The sequence below is a fragment of the Chiloscyllium plagiosum genome, unplaced genomic scaffold (assembly GCF_037043375.1).
Source record: "Chiloscyllium plagiosum isolate Xiang-an unplaced genomic scaffold, Cpla_swu_hap1 HiC_scaffold_34, whole genome shotgun sequence".
NCBI lineage: Eukaryota > Metazoa > Chordata > Chondrichthyes > Orectolobiformes > Hemiscylliidae > Chiloscyllium > Chiloscyllium plagiosum.
The window spans coordinates 38106894-38119606 of NW_028270172.1; the positions used below are offsets into that span (position 1 = coordinate 38106894).

General features: G+C 38.7%; 1 protein-coding gene across 3 annotated transcripts in view; it reads right to left on the reverse strand.

Moving 5' to 3' along the window:
• Positions 1-12713, reverse strand: part of cdkal1 (CDK5 regulatory subunit associated protein 1-like 1) — a 616294-nt gene that overhangs the window by 303848 nt on the left and 299733 nt on the right. The gene's annotated exons all lie outside the window — the stretch shown is intronic.

Here is a 12713-nt window from a genome sequence, read left to right on the forward strand (position 1 = left end):
GATTACTTGAGTTTGTGATAAATAAAGACATGGCTAATTATTCTGTTTATTACAAGCAAATACCATTAGATAAACAGAATTCATTCAAAACAACAATTTCCTTGTCAACATTATTCTGAACTGTATTACTTTATAAAACTTAATAATACACCTAATTTGGTGCTTCTCATCCCTATGGCTTCAAATGAGATCATAGGAATTAGCAGCAGACATAAGGCACTCAGCCCTTTGAGCCTCCACCATGTAAAATCCATGTTCAATCTATTTGTATTTTGAATTCCATATACTCATCCACTGCTGATACACTTTGATTTTCTTGCCCAATGAAAATTCTACTCCAATTTAAAAGCTGTTCAATGACACTGCCTCCACCACCATCAATGATAGAGCTGCAACCCTCAGAAAGGAAAGAATTCTCAATTCTGCCCTGAAAAGGGTAACCCATAATTTTTAAAACTGACTCCACCCTGTTCTGGGCTCACAGTTCATCATCTTATATCCTATAATCAAGTCATCCCTCACTCTTTGAAACTCCAGTGAAAACATGCCCAGTATGCCAACCTTCCCTCATAAGATAACCTGTTCATTCCAGATAAATCTCCTGTCTCCAGATATTTAAATCCTTCTTAAATAAGGAAGCCAAAAGTGTACAAGTATTCAAGATGTAGTGTTATCAATATGCCCTGTATAAATGAAGTGCATGCTTATTTTTATATTCAATTCGTCTCACAATAATGAATAGCATTCCATTAGTTTTTTACTCAATTGCAGTATCTGCATACTAACATTTTGCGAATCGTGCATTAGTACATCTAGATTCCTCTGCCCTTAGAATCCTGCAGTCCCCATTCTGGTAATATTCTGCTTATTTATTCTTTCTGCTAAAGTGATCAACTAGGCATTTTCATACTCACTTAACCAATTCATATCGGTCTGCACCTCCTTATGTCCTAGTTATCTCTGTGTCAACTGCAAATTCAGCTACGATACGTTTGCTCACATCATCTAAGTCATTGATACAAACTGGAAAAGTTGAGGCCCCAGACAGTTGCGGGACCGCAATCATTATAGCTTGCCAATGAGCAAAAGGCCCATTTATGCAGACACTGCTTTCTTCCAGGCTGCCAAATCTTCTACCAACTAGTATGTTATCCCTGAAACAAGTGTTAACATGTTTTGCAATGACCTCTTACATGGCACTCTGGCAAGTGCCTTCTTGAAACCAAGTACATGGTATCAACAGTTCCCTTTTATCTACAACATACTTTACTCCTTCAAAAAATAGACAAGGTTTTTTCCCTGGGGTGAGGTAGTCCAGAACTACAGGTCTCAGGTTTAAGGCAAGTGGGCTAAGATTTAAAAGGGACCTTTTCACACAGAGGGTGATGCGTGTATGGAATGAGCTGCCAGAAGAAGTGGGAGACTGGTACAATTACAGCATTTAAAAGGCATCTGGATGGGTATATGAATAAGAAGTGTTTAGTTGGATATGGGCCAAGTGCTGACAAATGGGACTAGATAAATTAGGATGTCTGGTTGGCATGGATGAGTTGGACCGAAGCGTTTGTTTCCATGCTGTACATCTTTACGACTCTATAGCTTTAAAAAAAACATGCTTTCCTTGTCACAAAACCATATTGACATCTTACGATTGTCTTGAAGTTTCCCAAATGTCTGGCTATAACCTTTTCTTCTGTTATGAAATAGAAGGTGCGTACTGTAACTTTAAGAGAAATTGAATGCTGTTCTACACTGAAAGCTTACAAGCACCTGTCATATGACTAGCTAGCAGTCTCAGAATGTATTAGAAAATTAAAAATATGTAACATTTGGCTGTGAACTATACACCAGAGTTGGTTGCTATTTTGACAGCAACTTGAATTTAACCAATCAGTTTAAATTATGCCCCAGGATACTAAAACCCAATCAAGTTTGAATTTATTGTTTTACCAACCTCAAACCAATGCGACAATCCTATGTTAAAAAAGGCTGTCATTGTGAAAGTCAGACAGTAACTGCCGTCAACATTGAAACATTCTCTATGGGGAGAACTTGCAATTGCAGAATTTTACTTGCAGATACATTCTATTTTTGTTCAAAAAGCACACATCCTGGAGGCAGTCAATCCACATAACATTTCAAAAATTCCTGTTTTGTAAATAGAACCATAGAGTCATAGAGAGGTACAGCACAGAAACAGACCCATTAGTCCAACTTGTCCATGCCGACCAGACATCCCAAGCAAATGTAGACCCATTTGCCACCACTTAGCCCACATCCCTCCAAACGCTTCCTATTCATATACCCATCCAGATGCCTTTTAAATGTTGCAATTGTACAAGCCTCCACCACTTGCTCTGGTAACTCATTGCATACACGCACTATTCTCTGCATGAAAAAAATTGCCCCTTAGATCCCTTTTATAACTTTCCCCCTCTCGCCTTAAACCTATGCCCTCTAGTTCTGGATTCCCCTACCCCAGGGAAAAGACTTTGTGGACATATGTTTGCTCGCTGAGCTGCAAGGTTCATTTTCAGATGTTTCGTCACCATACTAGATAAATATTCAATGAGCCTCCGAATGAAGCACTGGTGGTGTAGCCCACTTTCTATTAATAAAGAAACTTTGTCTATTTATCTTATCCATGCCCGTCATGATTTTATAAACCTCTATAAGATCACCACTCAGCCTTTCACGCTCCAGGGAAAACAGCCCCAGCCTATTCAGCCTCTCCTTATAGCTCAAATCCTCCAACCCTGGCAACATACTTGTAAATCTTTTTTGAACCCTTTCAAGTTTCACAACATCTTTCCAATAGGAAGACCAGAACTGCACGCAATATTCCAAAAGTGGCCTAACCAAAGTCCTGTACAACTGCAACATGACCTCCCAAGTCCTATACTCAATACTCTAACCAAAGGATAGCATACCAAATGCCTTCTTTACTAACCTATCTACCTGCAAGTCTACTTTCAAAGAGCTATGAACCTGCACTCCCAAGATCTTTGTTCAGCAACACTCCCCAGGACCTTACCAGTAAGTGTATCGGTCCTGCTTTGATTTGCTTTTCCAAAATGTAGCACCTCACATTTATCGAAGTTAAACTCCTCAGCCCATTGGCCCATCTGATCAAGATCCCATTGCAATCTGAGGTAACTTTCTTCGCTATCCAGTACATCTCCAATTTTGGTGTCATCTGCAAACTTACTAACTATACCTCCTATATTCATATCCAAGTCATTTATATAAATGATGAAACGTCTGACTCGAGATTGGGATACAGACAGACTCTAACCCCAAATCTTTAATATATTGTCTGAGCTGAGATTTTACCTTTTCTTTTTATATAAAAGCTTAAGTTATCTCAAGAATGTGACTTAAAAGAATTTCTGGGATTTACATATTAATGAACCAAAACCAGCAACCTAGTCCAAAAGTTAAAAGACTTAACAGCAATCTAAGTTTGTTTAATATATAGTTTTAATTGTATGACACTGTGATCTTTTATTATAAATTCTGTGCCTTATGATCCAGCCACATCACTTACCTGATGAAGGAGCAGCACTCTGAAAGGTAGTATTTCCAAATAAAACTGTTGGACGATAACCTGGTGTTGTGTGATTTTTAAAAAAACTTTGTCTATCCGAGTCCAACACTGGCACCTCCACATCATAATAAACTTTTGTGTCAGCTTATCAAATGTGTTTTGGAAGTCCAGATATGCTATATCGACTGGACTCCCGTTATCCACTTTGCTTGTTACATCTTTAATGAACTGTAGCAAATTAGTCAAATATGATTTACACTTTACAAAACCAAGCTAACTTTGATGAATTATATTTTGACTTTCTAAATGTACCACTACCTCCTTAGTAATAGATACCAATAATTTCCCACAGTGGCTCAATGGGCAGCACAGTGGCTCAGTGGTTAGCACTGCTGTCTCACAGCACCAGGGTCCTGAGCTCAATTCCAGCCTTGGGCAAGTATCTGCGTGGAGTTTGCACAATCTCTGTGTGTCTGCGTGGGTTTCCTCTGGGTGCTCCGGTTTCCTTCCACAATCCAAAGATGTGGGGGTTAGATCAATTGGCCATAGGGATGTGTAGATTAGATACGTTAGTCAGGGGCAAATATAGGATAGGGGAATGGGTTTGGGTGGGTTCCTCTTTGGAAGGTCAGTGTGGACTTGTTGGGCAACACTGTAGGAATTCTAATTCTAATTCTAAAAAAAAACATTGGCCTGTTAAAAATTGACTTGTTGATAGTTTTCTATTTTGTGCCTCCCTCCCTTTTCAAGTAAGGGTATTATATTAGCATTTTCACAATCCACTTGATCCTTTTCAGAATCCAGGAAAGTTTGGAATATTATAACCAATGCATCCACTATCTCTGTTGTCACGTTCTTTAAGATTCTAGGATGTGAGCCATCAGGACCTGGGAACTTGTCTGCCTTTAATACCAATAGTTTCCTCTGTACTTTCTCCCCAGTGACAACAATTGTTTTAAGTTCCTCCTTTTCCATAACCTCTGCCTTACCTGTTACTATTTGGATGGTTTCAGTGTCTTCCGCTACGAAACTGAGGAGGATTTAGTGTCTCTGTAATTTTTGCCTTTCCCATTAACTCCCCAGTCTCATCAACTAAGGGACCAACAATCATTTCAACTAACCTCTTCCTTTTCACAAAACTGTAGAATCTTATGCTGTTTTTATATTTTGTACTAATTTTCTTTCATAACTGCTACTTAATATTTTATTACTTTTTTTCTATCCTTCCCTTGATCTTTACAAGTTTCCCAATCTCCAACCTACTTTGAAATATGATATGTCTTTGTTTTTGCCCTTCTATTACCTGTAATTTCCTTGCTTTGCCATAGATGCTTGATCTCCTGCTTAGAATCATTCTTCCTTCCTGGTATATACTTTAGTTGGGAGGAATTGAATATCTCCTTAAAAGTCTGCCACTATTCATCAACCTTTTAGTCGTTTTGCCCAGTCTAGTTGGGCCATATCTGTCTTCGTGCCCATATAATTATCTTTATTTAATACTAGGAGACTAGTATGCAACTCCAGTTTCTTGGCCTCAAACTGAATTTGATAATCCATGCTATAATTACTTTTCCATGAAGCATCCTTTATTATGAGATCATTAATTAATCCCATCTCATTATATATACCAAATCTAGAATAGCTTGCTTCCTGGCCGGTGCCCCAACATATTGATCCAAGAAACAATCTTTAAACACATTCCATGAACTCTTTAACAAGAATACCCCTGCCAATTTGATATGCATAGTAAAATCATCCATGATTATTGCTATACCTTTCTTACAAACCTGAATATTTCCTGGTTTACAATGCTTGCCACTGTGGAACTGCTGTTAGGGGACCTATAGATTATTTCCACATGGGACCTCTTTCCAGTGTGATTTATTATTTCTACCCAGACTGATTCTACATTTTGATCTCCAGTGCCAAAATCATTTATCCCTATAGCAATGATCACTTTATTTACTAATAAAGCTATACCACCTCCTTTTCCTTTTTGTCTATTCTTTTGAAACACTGAGTACCCTTGGATACTCAACTCCCAGTCCTGGTCTCCTTGTAACCATGCCAGCAAATTACACTCACATGTCTTCAGTTGTGCTACTAACTGATTAATTTTATTCCAAATGCCTCACACATTCATATACAAAGCCTTCAAATTTGTCCTGTTATCAATTTTCCCTACTCTTGTCTGATTCCTTGGTATGACATTCGCACTGCACAAATGCAGTATTTAATTAAGAGTGTACCCCTTCACCTTTATCTGACTTCTTAATCTTCTTGAAGGTCATATACCTCACAATAATTAGGACCTAGCCCTCATCATCTGGCAGCCACAGATCTAGAACAGTCCGCAATCATATTATTTATTTCAATCTGAGATACTTTGTTATGAATGCTATTGGAAGTTGAATGCAGCCTTTAATTTTTGTCTCCTTGTAATGTTGGCAACTTCTAGTCCTGATTGTTGATGTATTCTTAAGTTTATTCTCTCTAACTCTTTCTTTTTCTTCTGACCTTCATTTCCTATGTTATGATTTTGCTCTCCTGCCTTAACTCAATCCAATGTTTTGCTACATCTACCCAAGCTTGACTCACCACCACCGCACTTCCTTAACCCCATTTAATTTGAAGCCATCTCTATTTCCATACTTTAGGTGTGGATGTTCCTAAAGTATGGATCGCATTCTCCCTAGTACTGGTGTCAGTTTCAAAGTGAAACCAATTTTTCCTATACCAGTCTTTGAGGTATGTATTAATTTTTCTTACCTAATATGCCCAATGCCAAAACATGGCTCAGGTAACAATCCTGAAATTATAAGTTTATGTTTGAGTTCTCATTTTAAATTAGCTTCACATAATACATCAGCAGAACCTCTTTCCTACTTTTACCTATGCTATTGCGGCTGACAAAAACTATGACAGCTGCATCCTTCCCCTCCCATTAGGTTCTTCTCCAACACACAGCAGGTCTCCTGAACCCTGGCATTGGGCTGAAATCACAGTCAAATGGACTCATATTCTTCACTGCAAAGAACAGTGTCAATCCTTTCCACTATACTGTCTCCTACTACCACTACAATCCTTTTCATTTCCCTGCTGGAGGGGCTTCCCATACCACAGTCAGTTAGCTCACCCACCCTGGGCTGGGCTTCAATTTATTTTCAGCCATCTCTCTTGCTGCTGTCTTGAAGCTAAAGTGCTCAAGTGTCACTGCTACTTTCTAATTATTTTTCCCTCGTGCAGTTTCATTGAGCTTTTCTATCCTCCTCAGAGGTCAGGATGCCTAAACTCTATCATCTTGAACAAAAGTCATTTTTAGTTTTTCACTGTTCTCCTTTTAGATTACTTGATTAGCCTTCTTCAATCATCTAACCTGGATTTTGTATCTGAAAAGCAAATAAATGCTATCCTCATTGAACCAACCGAAATTAGGAATCCATGTCACAATTCCATTTAATCTTTTTTTACCTTAAATGTCTCAACACACAAAGCATGGCACTTCCATTGGACGATATGAATCTCAAGGCCATCAAACATTTTCTTTTGGAACTTTTATAACTTTTATATGTTTCAAAGTAGAAGTTTTGAAAGAATATGAGTAACAGTGTAAACAAGTAATTCTATATCAAGCAAAATCAAAATCAATAAGTTGAACATTAGGCCATGTTGTGAAGGTTATTTAAAGCTACCATTCATATTTCCTGTGCTTCAAATTATTCTTAACTGTGGAATGCTGGAAAGATGAGAAGGGTGAATAAGTTCATATATGGAAAAAAGCATATGTTAAGAATGAGGAACAGTATGCTCCAATTCACCGACATCGACTTCACTTTTGTTATCTTTTATATGTGACCCAATAGGTAGTGATCCACCCAAGTCATCAGATTGTACATTCAAATCCTACTCAAGAGACCCGGAACAAAATCTAGGCTAACTCTTCAAAGCAATCTAACAAAAGGTTGTGGAATCATAACTGCCGTCTTTCAGATGAGATGTTAACTAAGGCCTTAACTACTTATTTGGATGGACATAGTAGATTACAACTTCAAAAATACTTCATTGGGTGAAGAGAGTTTTGGAATGTTGTGAAGTCTGAAAGGTGCTATATAAACGCAAAGATATATATTGTTCTTTTTGTGTGTCAACCGTCACCTCAGCAGTAGGAAAAAAGCTTGCTTTGGAACTGAGGCTAATACATTCTTGAAGGCATCATCAGTTCCAAACCTGCACACATTTCTTTCCCTCACCCACATATGGGCACTACTCACTGAGGTTATGCATTGGATGTTAAGCCCCACTACTCCTCAAGATATCAAATGTATGAAAAGATTTCATTAAACTATCCAAAGTCCCAAATTTACCTGACTGACAAACCCAAATTAAAAGAAAATACTCATCAGGGTTTTGAACTGAACAGGAAAACATCTGTTTCCATTTATTGCAACAGGTTGTTTTTAACCAATGGCAGAAATGAAACACAAATGACTAACTTATAATTCTCTTTAACTTAAACGCTACACATACAAACAGATCCACAAAGAGCCAAGATGAAACACAAATATTATTTAGATTAGATTAGATTAGATTAGATTAGAGTGTGGAAACAGGCCCTTCGGCCCAACAAGTCCACACCGACCAGCCAAAGCGAAACCCACCCATACCCCTACATTTACCCCTTACCTAACACTACGGGCAATTTAGTATGGCCAATTCACCTGACCCTGCACATCTTTGGACTGTGGGAGGAAACCGGAGCACCCGGAGGAAACCCACACAGACACATGGGTGGTGAAGGAACAGAAAATAATGTAGCATGGTTCTGGCACCAGTCTGGATTACAAGCTTGATGAGATGTTTTCCTTCAGTTCACTTTCAGCTCCCTTCAAGACACTGAGGTGCTCACGAGTCTGTGGACACTGATTCTCAACCCTTCATTCACTATTTTGAGGACTCACCTGCATAGTGTTGTATTCCCTTTCTCCTTTCAAGAGGGGCAAGTGTGTATGTATAATGAATGAGAGAGAGAACCTAGCTTTGGGAATTTTCTTTTGCATTAGTCGAGGGAAATGGGTCGGGGTGCGTTTCCACACTGTATGGAATCCAATCTAAAAAAATCCCAAGGGGAGAGAGGTGTTTTCTCCTTCATAAGCTGCATGTGGTTCTGCTGTATAAATTGTTGCTGTGCTGTGTACTCCTGAACAGACACACACACACACACATACATATACTGGTTGGAAGATTAATCACTGTGCAAAGCTTTCCGGGACACACACCCACAAAGCCAAGTTACCTAGCATCGTTCACAATGCTTGCATAAGGTAACGTTGTAGTGTTATGACCGAGATTAGCAAGCCAAATGAATCTTAAAATAAATCTGCAACGTAGTTAAATTAAAATATTTAACGGCCCGCAAAATATTCCAATTGTTCTTAACCAGCGTTTACGAAATAGGTCTTAGATACAAAACTCATAACTTAAACAGAAGTTAACAGTTTATTATTAATTCTGTTACTTTAACAGGGCAAAGCTAAACAACAAGGTAATCTAATCAATATCAATGATTTAAACCCAACCTTCTTTGATCTTATCTCCTATTCTCAAACAGACAGACAGGTAAAGTTTCTGGGTTAAATTCAAAAATATATAAAAGAATTGTGATTTCCAGTTCAATTAAACAGTTTCAAACAATGGATGCTGCCGTTATGCAATCCTTAAATAACAGGTTGTTCAAAGACACAACTGTATATCTGATTTTGGCGAAGGAGAACGGTTCAATGGACTTCCAGAATTCTGTGCGTTATTAACAGATTGTGATTACTTTCTCAGAACATGCAACAATTCTTTTTGGATCGAAATTTGAGAGAGTAAAAATACAGTAGCCAGTCTTACAACCATCATTATTACTCTGCACCCTCCAAAATCAGTCAGGACCAGTTTACAACCTCCTATTTTTTTTTTAAAATCAATATTCTCTTCTGGGCTGGTCACCATCAGCAACACATGCATTTGTTTTTTTCCTTCATTTATAAACATGCAGCTATTCAATGTTCAACTAACCCCAATTACACTCAGTTCTGAACAAGAGTCATCTCACTTGTCCAAACATCTTTTCTCCCGTAAAAGGGACGGCAGCCCTGTTGAGCATTTCTAGCATTTTTCTTTAAATTTTAGAATTCCAATATCTGCAGTATTTTACTTTTATCATAATGTACTATTATTACCTGGGGCTGGTGGGGTGTCAAGTTTTTAAAGTGGAAGAGAAAATGAATTTTGCATTTAGTTCTGTCAAGGTTTGGCTCGTTATAAAATAAAGTCAGTCATTTTGAACAATAGGTTTTAAAAAAACAAATCATGTGATTTTAGATGAATGAACAGCAAATCACCTGTGGTTATAAATTCTAGGATGTATGCTGAATTGAGTTTGACAACTGAGAGAGAGGGGAGCTCAGAAGCAGATTCATTCAGCCTGAACTAATTACCTTCAGACAGATGCAGGTTGTTACACAGGGAAAACGTTCTCAGCAGCTGTCAGGGCTATGGAAAAAAAGTCCCGAACTTGTTAGGAAAAAGCCAGAAACAGAAGGCTGGGGAGATGTCTTTGAGGAAGATATCCTACAAAGCTAGTGAAGACATGAAAATAAAGAACCCATGTTAAGTAGTAAGTAAGCTGAGTTTGCAACTTGTTTAGAGGTCTTGGGAGAATGCATCAAAGAAGATAGCGCTGATCAAATGGAGACATTTGCTGAGAGAAACTGATTGCAGCCATGCCAGGTGAAAAATAAGTTTTACAGTAATATCAGGGGTGACCATTCAATGAAATTTGTATGCTTGGAAGTTTGGTAACGTAAAAGGATTGCATCTTTCTTTCTGATCTTTGCAATGAGAATATTTTAATGTATTTTTTGTATATGGTAACAACTAGTGTTTTCTTTTCTCTTGTATAATAAATGTTTGTGTTCTTTGGTAAAAGTGCATTGACCCACCTCCATGGTGAACAAAAATTAACTTTATAGTCTATCAAGCCAGGTCTCAGTCCAGAATCTGATTTTTACAGTCTTATCATTAGCTGGGATCATAACACAAATCGTTTCCTATGTAACTCTGATGATCCATTTTTGTCCTCTGACTGACAAAATCATTCTCCTCCAACTTCAATATCTAGCTGGGTGGGACTGCTCAATGCTGGCTCCAACATTATCTATAAGTTCATAGTTAGAGAATCTTCTTTTCCTGTTATCATACAATTACCTTTGCGGTGCCGACTGGCATACTATTGGTTCCTTTCGATTTTTCCATTAATGTTGTAATTTGGTGACATGTGAAAATACAATGTCAGGATCTACACATATGTGGACAACACTCAAGTTTGCCACACAACCACCTCTAATAATATCTTCAGTGTCCACATTGCCTGACATTGTGTCTTCGATAACCCTAAATTGCCATATTTAAGCATTAGGGCAAAACTGAACTCATTGACTTCAGACCCAAATGTGGACTTTGCTCCTTAGCAATTAGGATGATCATCCTCCCTAAGTAAGGCCTCAGAATAAACTTGAATATTCACATTCTTGGCATCCTACATAAGGCATGGGAGCTAAAGTAGGCCATTCAGTCCATTGAGTCTGCCTTGCCATTCAATAAGATCATGAGTGATTTGATAATCTGCAACTCCATTTGCTTGCCTTTTCCCCATAACCTTTAAATCTCTTTACTGATTAAAACTCTGTACATCTCAAATCTTAAAAACATTTCATGATCTAGCTTCTACAGCCCTCTGTGGTAAAGGACTATACAGAGTTACAAAGAAGAGATTTCTTGTTTCTGTCCTAACTGGATGACCTCTTACTCTGACATGGTGTCTTCTGGTTTCCTATAAGGGAAACAATTTCTCTATATCTATCTTGTTCAACCCTGTCAAGTGTGAGGTTGTCCATTTTGGAAGGACAAATAAGAATGCAGAATACAGGGTTAACAGTAGGGTTCTGAGTAAGGTGGAGGAGCAGAGGGATCTTGGGGTCTATGTTCATAGCTCTTTGAAAGTTGCCACTCAGGTAGATAGAGCTTGTAAGAAGGCCTATGGTGTATTAGCGTTCATTAGCAGAGGGACTGAATTCAACAGTCGTGAGGTGATATTGCAGTTGTACAGGACCCTGGTAAGGCCACATTTGGAGTACTGTGTGCAGTTCTGGTCGCCTCCCTTTAGGAAAGATGTGGAAGCTTTGGAGAGGGTGCAGAGGAGATTTACCAGGATGTTGCCTGGAATGGAGAATAGGTCGTACGAGGATAGGTTGAGAGTGCTAGGCCTTTTCTCATTGGAACGGCGAAGGATGAGGGGTGACTTGATAGAGGTTTATAAGATGATCAGGGGAATAGATAGAATAGACAGTCAGAGACTTTTTCCCCGGGTACAACAGAGTGTTACAAGGGGACATAAATTTAAGGTGAAGGGTGGAAGGTATAGGGGAGATGTCAGGGGTAGGTTCTTTACCCAGAGAGTGGTCGGGGCATGGAATGCGCTGCCTGTGGGAGTGGCAGAGTCAGAATCATTGGTGACCTTTAAACAGCAATTGGATAGGTACATGGATAGGTGTTTAAGCTAGGACAAATGTTCGGCACAACATCGTGGGCGGAAGGGCCCGTTCTGTGCTGTATTGTTATATGTTCTTGTCAAGCCTTCTAAAAATTGTGTGTTTAGACCATAAGAAATAGAAACAGGAGTAGACTATTCGGCCCTTCAAGCCTACTCCACCAAACAACAGGATCATGGTGGATTCAATACTCCTCACATCCACTCTCCTGCATGTTCCTTGTAACCCTTGATACTCTGTTGAAATTTCAATAGGGTCAGATTGAAATATAGAAACTAGAAACAGGAGTTAGCGATTCAGCCCTTTGAGCCTGCAATACTATTCAATATGATCATGTGTGATCGTCTATCCCAATGCCATATTCCTGTTTACTCCCCATATCCCAATGCCTTTAATATCTAAAAATTAGCAAACTCTTCCTTGAACCTATTCAGTGACTTGGCCTTGACAGCCTTCTATTGTAGAGAGCTCTACAGATTCACAACACTTTGAGTAAAGAAACTTTTCCTCAACCAAGTCCTAAATGGCCTACTTACATCCTGAGACTCTACTTCTCGACTCATCAACCAGGG